The sequence below is a fragment of the Magnolia sinica genome, chromosome 2 (assembly GCF_029962835.1).
Source record: "Magnolia sinica isolate HGM2019 chromosome 2, MsV1, whole genome shotgun sequence".
NCBI classification, from domain to species: Eukaryota; Viridiplantae; Streptophyta; class Magnoliopsida; order Magnoliales; family Magnoliaceae; genus Magnolia; species Magnolia sinica.
Genome location: NC_080574.1, coordinates 100,461,151 through 100,472,531, shown reverse-complemented (window position 1 = coordinate 100,472,531; position 11,381 = coordinate 100,461,151). Strand labels below are relative to the sequence as shown.

Here is an 11,381-nt window from a genome sequence, read left to right as displayed (position 1 = left end):
TTATTTTTTTTTTTAGAAATTTTCTATTTCTAGGCTATTTTTTTTTTTTTAGAAATTTCCTATTTTCTAATTTTAGATTTTGATTCTTCTTTCAAGTAACTTTCTATTTTCTAGTTTTAGAAATTTTTTCCCTTTTTAGAAACTAACTTAGCTTTTTATTTCTAAAGATTGGAAACTTTCTTTTTTAGAAATTAACCGTTGCTTAGGATTTTTTCTAGCATTATTTTAGGAAATTCAATTTATTTCTGTTATGTCTACAGGAATTGAGGAAGGAAGCTGCTAAATAAGATTGTCTTCAAAAGGAGGAGCTCTCAAATCTTCAGACATTCATCATCTCCTTTTTCCGGGTTCTTCCTTCCAATTCTCGTTTACATAGCTTTCTCTTGTTTTTAGGAATTCATAACTTTTTATTTTTAGTTTTATTCATCTTAGGTTGCATCTTAGTTTAGTTTTCTTTCTTATATTGATAACATAGTTTATGCTAGGACGTAGATCTCTGAAAATAGAACTAGCACCTTTCGATCCTGAAATAGAAAGAACCTTTCGTAGAAGATTTAGAAACATCCTATTTGAAATGGCGGAAGAGAATGGAACTAAAGCTCTTAGAGATTATTCAGCTCCTGTCCAATTCAATGCGCCTTCATGTATAGTGTTGCCTGCCACCACGGCAGCACACTTTGAACTTAAACCTGGGGTCATACAATTGTTGCCCTCCTTTTATGGTTCAGATAAGGAGGATCCATATCATCATGTGAAAGAATTCTTAGACATTTACTCCACCTTTAAGTTCCAAAACTTTTCAGACGATTCAATCTGTTTGCGCCTTTTTCCTTTTTCTTTGAAGGATAAGGCGAAAGCATGGTTGAATTCTCTAGGAGTTGGGTCTATCACTACATGGGACCAACTGTCTAAGAAGTTCTTAAACAAGTTCTTCCCGGTTCACAAAACTAATGCCCTCCGTAGAGAAATTACGAATTTCACACAAAAAGAGGGTGAGCACTTTCATGAATGTTAGGAAAGATAGAAGGATTTACTTCTTAAATGTCCACACCATGGTTTTGAAAAGTGGCAACAGGTTCAATACTTCTATGACGGTCTGACACCCCAAAACCGTCGCATGGTTGATGCCACCAGTGGAGGGTCATTCATGACCAAAAGTGATGTCGAAGCTTGGAATTTCTTTGAAACCTTGTGTGAAAACTCCCAGCAATGGGACTATTCAAATAGAGGTGAAAGAAGTCCTCAACCACTGAAGAAAGGGGGTATATATGAGGTAGGAGTCACACCTGATCTTTATGCCAAAATTGATAGCCTGACAAAGAAAGTGGATGCTTTAATGTTAAACAATGGACCTCCACAAACAACTCAAGTCGAGTCATGTGCCATATGTTCTAGTCTCGCCCATCCTACGTAGTCTTGTCCATCTAGTTCAGCATTTCCAGAATTTCTCTCTGAACAAGTACATGCTATGAACACCTTTCGGAGAACTGAGAATGATCCTTACTCAAACACCTACAATCCAGGATAGGCTAGACATCCAAATTTCTCTTGGGCAAAAGGACCACAACAAGGAGGACCATCTGGAAATCCTCCTATGCAATCTTACTCCCAAGTTGGCAGTCAACAACCTCAGCAGTTCCCACAGTATCAACAAGTACCTCCACAATCTAGGAAACCATCTCTTGAGGATACACTCAATCTTTTTATGTAGAGTTCACTTCAATTTCAAAAAGACACCCAACATACTTTACTAGCTAACCAGCAGAGTTTACATGCAAATGCGCAATCCATTACCAAGCTGGAAGTATAGTTGGGTCAACTTGCTGCCACATTGAGTGAGAGAGAGAAGGGCAAGTTCCCTAGTCAACCTGTGGTAAATTCAAAAGGACAGTATGAGATTGGCTCTAATTCAAACCAAGAACAATATCATGAGCAAGCCAAATCAATCATTACCCTTAGGTCCGGTAAACAGATTAAGAACAAAGTAGAGATGCCTAGGGAAGAATCAAATTCCAAATCAGAAGATCAAAAGGAAGCAAACAGACATACTAATGCATCGAAAGCCCAAAAGCACTCTGACTCTCCAGGAACCACTCATGTGCCATCTTGTGTGCCTAAAGCACATTTTCCTCAACGTCTGGCACCGGTTAAGAAAGGAAACAACTTTAATGAGATATTGGACATGTTTAAGCAAGTCCAAATCAACATTCCGTTGCTTGATGCTATCAAGCAAGTCCCTGCTTACGCTAAGTTTCTTAAAGATTTATGCACTCAAAAGCGTAAGATGAATGTTCATAAGAAGGTCTTCCTTGCAGAGCAACTCAGCTCTATGATTCAAAACAACACTCCTCCTAAATTTAGGGATCCAGGAGCTCCTACCATTTCTTGTGTCATAGGAGAGCATAAGGTTCAGAAAGCGTTGCTTGATTTAGGGGCCAGTGTCAATTTGTTACCATATTCGGTCTATGAGCAGCTAGGACTTGGTGAGCTGAAACCAACTAAAATAACATTACAACTAGCTGATAGATCTATCAAGGTGCCCCGTGGTATTATTGAAGTTATGCTAATCCAGGTTGACAAGTTTTATTTTCCAGTGGATTTCATCGTTCTAGATACTCAACCTGTCCAGAATCCTACAAGTCAAATCCCTGTTATCTTAGGACATCCATTCTTGGCCACATCCAATGCTATCATAAATTGCAGGAATGGAGTTATGAAGTTGTCCTTTGGTAACATGAAGATCAAGCTCAACGTTTTCAATGCTGCACAACAACCAGCAGACTCGGAGGATATATGTGAAGTGGACATGATTGAGAGTCTAGTGCATGAATCTTTCCTTCAATCTTCTAAAGACGCACTTGAGACTTGCTTAGCACATTTTGGCATGGATTTTGACATAGAGAATTCCATCCAAGAAGTCAATACATTACTCGATTCTACTCCTATAATGGAGACTGTCAAATGGAAAGCGAAAGTGGAACCTCTTCCACCCTCTGAGTCTAAACCGGTCCCATCTATTGAGAAACCACCTGAACTTGACCTTAAACAATTGCCTGAAAACCTTAAGTATGCATTTTTAGGTCCGTCTGAGACCCTACCTATCATCAGAATGTCTAACCTTGAGAAGGAACAGAAGAACAAGTTGCTTAAAGTGCTTAGAGAATATAAGGCAGCTATTGGGTGGACGATAGAGGACATGAAGGGAGTAAGCCCCACTTTGTGTATGCATCATACTGATCTTGAAGAAAATACAGAAACATCGCGTGAAATGCAAAGGGGGCTTAAACCTAACATAAAAAAGGATGTTCAAGTGAAGGTGCTTAGATTGTTAGATGTTGGTATCATTCCAATGGAGGTGCTTAGGTTGTTAGACGTGAAAGAAGTCATTCGAGCGGAGGTGCTTAAATTGTTGAATGTCTACCCCATTTCAAATAGCACGGTTCAAGTTGTTCCCAAAAAGTCTGGGATTGGTTAATCAAGATGTTGAGGAAATTTAGTTGGCGGACCCAAGTTATCAAGATTGATTAGGTCATGGTCCATTCTTGTCTGGCTGAAGACGTTAAACTTAGCGCTCCTGGGAGGCAACCCATCTTTTCATTCCATTTCACTTTTTTTTTTCATTCATTAGTTCAATGTTTGTGGGTAGCATTGCTGCAAACCCTCACGAGACTACAACTCGTCCACTAGGGGCAACCTAGGGGTTTAAAGGCTTGTTGCATATGCTAAATGCAATCGAGAGCACCTGCGAAAGTGGTATAGATAGAATTTTCTTTTTACGTTTTTATCATTTTGCTTTTGTTGATTTCTCTCTTATGCTAACTTGCTCTTACATGGATATTTTTTTTAGAAAGCCTCTAGATTCTTTCATACAGGTATTATTTGTCCATTACTCCTCTTTTACTTTCGTTGTCCCATGTGCATAGCATGCTTATTTCTTTTACATTGAGGACAATGTAGATTTTAGGTTGGGGGTGGGCGATTAGATTACCTCATCAGTATTTTCTTGGTCTTGAGCACAAATTGTGAAAATTTTTAAATTTTTCTGGAATTTCTTATGCATTTGAAGTGATTGTGAAGGATAAGGGTGATTTTAAAGGTACAGAATGTCGGTAATTTATAACTCTTGGATTCAGCCATTCGTTAGATTTCACAGTTAAGTTTGAATTGTTAACCCATGATTAGAACTTTTAAACATTGATTGATTCATGATCTCACATATCACATCTCGGTTGCACATTAAGTTTCCATTTCAACATTGAATGATTAACTTGGTAATCACTAAGCATGAAAAGAACCAGCCTGAAATTTTTAGCTTCGGTCTATAACTAAGAATTGAGAGAAAGCGTAAGTCATATAATCTTCACCATAGGTTTGCTTCCTATAAGTGTAGATTCGATTCCCTATGGTTGTCATTTGAAAAGGGTTAGCTGTACAATCTTTACCATAGGTTTGCTCCCTATAGGTGAGGATTTGATTCCCTTCCTTGGCGTTACTGTTCATGAAAAAAAATCAAAGACTGATAGAATGAAAAGTTAATCTGTAAGGCAAGTGTTGGTTTCAGTTGTCATGCATTCTGTTGTTAATTACTAATGATATCATGAAATTGAAAATTGGATCTCTTAATGATAGTAAGCCGAGATTACACTATACACTCATGAAACTCAATGTTTAGAATATTCTAACTAATGGAATAATATTTTGAAATTGATTATGAAGTTTACCGTGAGCATGATTCTAGAAAGAAAAATTCTGTGCACCGTTCATGAATCTTAGAATTTTCATGCCTCGACGATCTGTTCACAAGTCACTCGGGTTCACAGGAATTGTCAAGTATTTCTGAAATTATTTTTCGCATGTTTTGCTCGGGACTAGCAAAATGCTGGTTGGGGGTTGTGATGAGGGTCGAATATTACATATCAGACCCCAATTATTACCTGATTTTACGTACATGATAATGTTTAACGGAGTATTTTAATTATATTTTTGTTGCAGGATGAAATCAGGAGCGTTGATGAAAAAAAAAGTACTACAAGCATGAATTTGACACTCCAAAGTCACCAGAGTAAGGGACACACTCCAGAGAACTAAGACTGAAGAATTTACATACCAAGGACCCGAGGAAATCAAGCCGTTCACATTAAAAAGGCCCGAAAATGGTCCAGAATGCAAGATCACATGGTTTCTGCCATCCGATTGACTCGAAACTTCATACATGGGATGGGAGGCATAAATAAACCGTACACATAAAATTTAAACCATTTCATATCTCAGGAAGTGGTCCAACGGCCAGATCAGCCCTTTAATTCCTTAAGTGGGGCCCACCTGGTCTCTGGATATGCATCAAATTTGGTCTCAACCCATTATATGAGGAGACAAAACAGATGGTCGGATTAGATTTTGAAAGAAACATTTTAGTGGACCTCATCTTGTGTGACATGTGCATAGTGCACATGTGCACTATCAGTGCACCGTATGAACCAAGTCGGTCAGCAGCGCTGACCCGACTTTCTTCCTAAAAACGGATGTTTCCGTTTCTGCTGCGTAACTGATGTCCGGAATTGGATTTTTACGGACGTTGGTGGGTCGCCATCATAGCTCAAGGGGACGATCCGATCTGTCCATCATGTAGAGGGGATCGAAAGGATTAAACCTAAGCTAATATTTGTTAACAAAGCAAGAACACGTGTACGCTACAGAGGTCACAAGCGGATTGCCCTGTGACGTCTAGAATGATTACAGCAAGATTACTACAATGGACCGCGTCCACATAAATCCAAAACCATCCATATGCAGTCAAAAATTCGTCCTGCATCTAATGGACGGATTGTATTTATCAAAATAACATCGAAGTGGGCTCCACCATCAAAACAGCGTGAGAAAATTCGCAGGCCCCCTGTTTTCGCTCCCACGGACGCTGTCCGACTTTTCCGGGTGGTTGTGGCCCACCATACTTGATCAGATAAAAGATCTGATCCGTCCATCATGTAGAGAACTCGAAAACGTCCTAAGGGACGGTATTTATTTGGAAACTGAGCAAGGAAAGATGGGCTGTTTTGTGTCAGATCTTGGCTGTGTAAAGAAGTTATGCACGCTGGTGCGTAAAGACCTTCCCACCGACTCTTTGTACGCATCCCAGCACAGCTCTGCACTGCACCTAAGAACTATAAAAGAGAAAGAAAAGGCTCGTTTGAGAGGAAGAGGGGAATACAAGGAAGAGGTTCGTTTTGGAGAGAAGAAAGCAAGAGAGAAGATAGGAGTGTGTGGCTGGACGTGGATCTGAGAACTGAGAAGATCCAGAGGAGAAGATCCAGAGAAGAGAAAGAGAAGAAAAGAGAAGAAAGAGGGAGAGCTTGGTTGGACGTAGAGCAAAGAAAAATATGTGGACGTGCTCTTCATCACTTACATCTTCCTTCTCTGAATCTATGCTACATTCCATGGATTTTTAATTTCTTAGCTAGGGCTGAGATGAAGCCCCTAATTTGAATAACCCTTGTTATGTGTTGATTTCATGTTGATTTAATTGATTTATTTCTTTCTCTGGTGTACTTGACTGGAATTTCTGTACTTCACCATGCTATGAGTTTAACCAAAATCTAGTTATGGATATTGTTTGGAATATTATTCTAGGCGCTTGTGTCTGACCATGAACAGGTTTCCTATAGGGGAAGAAACAGGAATCTACATCTCTCCATGCCTGACCATGGATGGAAAGATGTGATCCATATGCTTTAAGGAATTATACATTCTGTGTGCCCGGCCAAGGACATAGAATGCGCTGTATTTATTTTGATATTAATCTGAATTAGGGTGAATCAACAGGTAGAACAAGGTTTATGATAATTAAGGGTGGATTCGAAAGTCCTAGTCTTCTCCTTGATTGAATTTTCCTTATTGCTCTTGGTTATTTTTCCATTGATTTTTGTTTAGTTTACTCAATTACCATCTCAAATATTTGTTGGATTAGTTAAGAAGAGTCTTTAATTTTGAATTGTGACAACCAGTCCTCGTGGGAACGATCTCGTAATACGTACCATATCTACATCTGATTCGCGAGTTTAAAATCATTTAAATCAGGTTGGTTTAAATAAAACACCATAATACATCAGAGGGCCCCACAGAACTAGCTGCCAAGATGCAGCAGCTGTGGCTGCTGGCCCACCGTCCATCAGACGGACGGTGTGGATCACCAAAAGATGGACAGTTTGGATGGAACACATCCATCAGGTGGGGCCGTAAATGGCACCATCTAAATGGATGGTGCAAATGAAATACATACACTGCGGTGGGTCCCACCAGAACTTGCTGATGTTTACTTCACAGTAGTGAGCTGTGTGGAGTATGCCAACCAATCCGTTCATCAGGTGAGTCCCACACACATGGCCCACCATAGCATTGTGTAATATAAAATATTATATTATATAATAATATATATCATATATGTATATATACACGTGTGTGTGTGGGAGGGTGGGAGTGTTAGCGTCCAGAAGGCTGAACGTCCCTCCAACGGATGGTCTGGATCAATACACCAAGGTAGGGTCCCACATGCTGGATGGACGACGATGATAAAGCACATATATCAGGGCATGGCCCACTATCCAGAAATTTGGACGGTGTGGACCAGCCATTCATCACGTTGATGGACGGTGGGTGTAACACATACATCACAATGGCCCCACACATCCCGCATAAGTGCTGGGGCCCACCTCAGATGGACGGTGTGGGTGAAACCCACTCATCAGTGCGTGTTACACAACATCATCCAAATGGACGGTGCAGATACAAACTAATTACATCAAGGTGTGTCCCATGCAGGGCCCACCCTACTATATATATATTTTATTCATTTTTAAAAAAAATCAACTTACTGCTTGTATAACTAGGACCGGCAGCTGCTGGACAATCAGTCCAGTAGCATGCCATAAGAGATGGACGGCGTGGGTGAGCTCCATACGTCAGGTGGGTCCACATGTGCATGGCCTACCATCTGATCAGGCTCCTATATGTGGTTCGCCCTCATCCGGGTCTGCAAAAGGCAGCAGCAAGGTGGGTCTCACGATCGGACTGTGTGAATCATCATACATGCTCATGGTGGGCCATCACAAGAGAGAGAAAGAGAGAGAGGGAGAGAGAGAGAGACGTGCGATGGAGGGACCCCGCCACTATGGGTCCCTCTAGCTTACAAGACATACATCAACATGGGTCCCATCACAAGTGGGCCCTAAATGAAATTCAACGGTGGATCACCCACCTATCGGCCTTCTTCCTTAGCTCCTTAGACTCCTATGCTCCTTGCCTTTAATTTTGATGGAGGATGATGAAGAATGAATGGTTGAGATGAGAGATGAGAGGGTGGGAAAGTGAGCCACACATGTTTTTTGGAAAGCTTGGGGAGTTCAAACGTTGGGGCTTGGGTTGCTTGGGAGTGAAGAGAGAAATGAGAGGGAGAGAGAAGTGATGGGTGAAAAGGGATGGGATGATAGGTGATGGGTGATGGGTGGAGTGGAGTTGTAAGAAAGGGATGGGTGGAGAGAGAGTTGAATTTGTGAATGGGAGAGAGATGGGTTGCTTGTACTTGACTTGTACTTGTGATAGGATATGTACTTAACATTGATTGATTGATTGATTAATGGGAAATGTTGTAGAGATTCTCTCAGAATTCGCAATGTGCGACGTTTCTTTGGAATGAACATGGGCCCACATCTCCTGGCCCAGGTATCAGATCAGTGCGCGAGTCACGGCGTTGGAACCGTGGTAATGGCGCGATCACTAGGGTACAAGTTTCGAGTCAAGTTGACTTCGGTATGAAGGACTCGGCTTAGGATCGCGCGTAAACGTCAGATACAGGTCGAGGGTTGCCGGAATTTGATTGGAAAGACCGTGGAAGCCTATGGAACGGTACGATCTAGGATACAGGTCTTACATGGTGGACAAAGGCTATAAATATGGGTTCTTTGAGGAGTTCTAAATTTAGATTAGGTTTTAAGAAGTAGAGCTAAAGGGTAAAGCAGGCTTCCAAGAGTTTTTCTTCATTCCTTATTTATTTTTAATGCTTTCTTTAAGAGATTTAGTTTCAATCATGTCTATGGTTGGCTAAACCTCTTAGATAGGGCTAAGAGGTGAAGCTTGTAGCTTGTTGGGATGATTTTCATGCTTTGATTCTAGTTTTTCTTGAACCTCATTGATTTCTAGTTTGATTTTAAGGAATATTTTTAGTTTTCTATGATTTATTGTGACTTAAATTACAACAGATGTTATGATAGCTTCTTTTCCTATTTTGATATTGTGAGATTGGTAAACCATGTTGTTCACCATCGTCTCCTGGGCATGGTAGGATGATGGAACCTTTTTAATCATAACAATACTCCTTCATGTGTGGCTAGGTCAATGAAAATTTTAAATTTGGTTTAATTGCTTCATTTTCCAATTGTATATAATAGGACTCTAATTCCAATTGTGTTTCTTGAATCAAAGTAAGGTAGTATCCTGATAGCTACAAATGGATCCTTGGCACTCTAGTTCCCTTTTGATTATTGAAATCCCATTCACAATTACTCTCTTTTATTTCAAATTTAGATTTATATCTTTTTCTAGTTCCAGTTCTAATTATTTTAGAATACGTACAACTTTAGTACCTCTGGATTCGACCTCAGTCTCACAGAGTTATTACTACATTGTGACCCTGCACTTGGGGTTGTGAACAAGTTTTTGGCATCGTTGCTGGGGACTACGACTGTGCTTTTTCTTAGATTAATTGGTATTAGAATTAGATTAAGATTAGGGTTAATTTCTGCTATGCTTTTAGGTTAGGGTTTTATGTTTTTAGAAACTAACTTTGTTTTCTGTTTTGTAGAATCCTAACATAGCAATCCTAATTGGGTAACTTCTCTCAACTCTCTCTTATCTTTTTAGATTTCTTATTTACTGTAGTTTTTAATTTTCCTTTTGAGGTTTAATTTTTTAGTTACTTGAGGGCTGTGAGTGTTTCATGCCTAAGTGGGTTCGTGACAACACTCTCCGTCTCTTGAGTGAAGGAGGATTAGTTGAAGGGTTGCCTATCCATCACCGGATTAGACACCACCTTAGATCCTCTGAGTCAGTAGAAGTGATAACTGCACTTCAACCTCAACACCCACTTGAGGAGGCCCATGATGAGAATGAGGTGCATCATGCACCTCGCCTCATACTTTATGTGATTATTTACAATTGGTGGGGGTGAGTACACCTTCCTGCATGATATTCCCATTCAATGTAGGAACCATGGATGTTAAACCGGGGGTGAATCAACTCCTTCCTAAGTTTCATGGACTAGAATCTGAAAGTCCATACTTGCATATGAAAGAGTTTGATGAGATAATATCTACATTACACTTCCCAAATGTGTCTAAGGACACAGTAAGACTGAAATTGTTTCCATTCTCTTTGAAAGAAAAGGCTAAGTCATGGTTACATTCCTTAAGACCATAGTCTATTGGCACATGGGATGAGATGATAAGGGAGTTCTTTAAAACGGTCATCTCATATCATAAAACAAATACCTTAAGGAAAGCAATTATGAATTTTGCATAAAAAGAAGATAAGACCTTCTTCCAATGTTGGGAGCGATTTAAGGATATCATAAATTCATGTCCACAACATGACTATGAAACATGACAGATAACAAGCTTTTTCCTATGAAAGAGTGACCTCATCTATGCGCCAATTTATGGAGATTATCTGTAATGGGGAATTCATGAACAAGGAAGCTGATGATTCATGGGATTATTTTGATAAACTTGCTGAAAACGCGCAATCATGGAATACCTCCTCAAGAACCACCACTTCTAAGCCTACTTAATCGAAGGAAATGGGAGGAATTTATATTTTAAAAGAAGAAGATGATGTAAATACAAGATTGGCCAAACTAACAAGAAAAGTCGAGGCCATGGAACTTAAAAAGGCCGCAAAAACCGAAAAGGCTGTGGAAGTTGTTTGTGGTATTTGTGCTTGCAACATACATACAACTGAAAATTGTCCAACAATTACTGCTTTTTAAGAGATATTGAATGAGCAATCAAATGTCGTAAACAACTACCAAAGACCTTTCAAAGGACCCACCTCAAATCCATACAACTCCAGCTGGAGAAACCATCCAAATTTCAGTTGGGGGAATGGACAAACAACTAACCCACAAGAGGCCCTTACTTAATTTTTAAATCAAAAGAGGCCTCAGGAGGATATGGTTCAAAAATTCATGCAAAAGTAAGAGCTATTCAAAGAGAATATGGTACAAGCATTATAGGATCTCAAAACAACAATGGGAATGTTTCCATCATCCAACCCCTCCCCAATCCAAAACCACAATGTGAAATTAGTGACCTAAGCTCTTCAAATCAGATGGA

At 39.8% G+C, this 11,381-nt stretch overlaps 2 non-coding genes across 2 annotated transcripts; both read right to left on the bottom strand.

The window, feature by feature from the left end:
* Window positions 1–952: 952 nt before the first annotated feature.
* LOC131238132 (small nucleolar RNA R71) lies at window positions 953–1,059 on the bottom strand. The gene has a single exon (XR_009167545.1). It is a non-coding gene; the product is annotated as a small nucleolar RNA R71 (small nucleolar RNA).
* Window positions 1,060–10,536: 9,477 nt separating this feature from the next.
* LOC131238283 (small nucleolar RNA R71) lies at window positions 10,537–10,643 on the bottom strand. Its single transcript, XR_009167688.1, has one exon. It is a non-coding gene; the product is annotated as a small nucleolar RNA R71 (small nucleolar RNA).
* Between the last annotated feature and the right edge of the window lie 738 nt (window positions 10,644–11,381).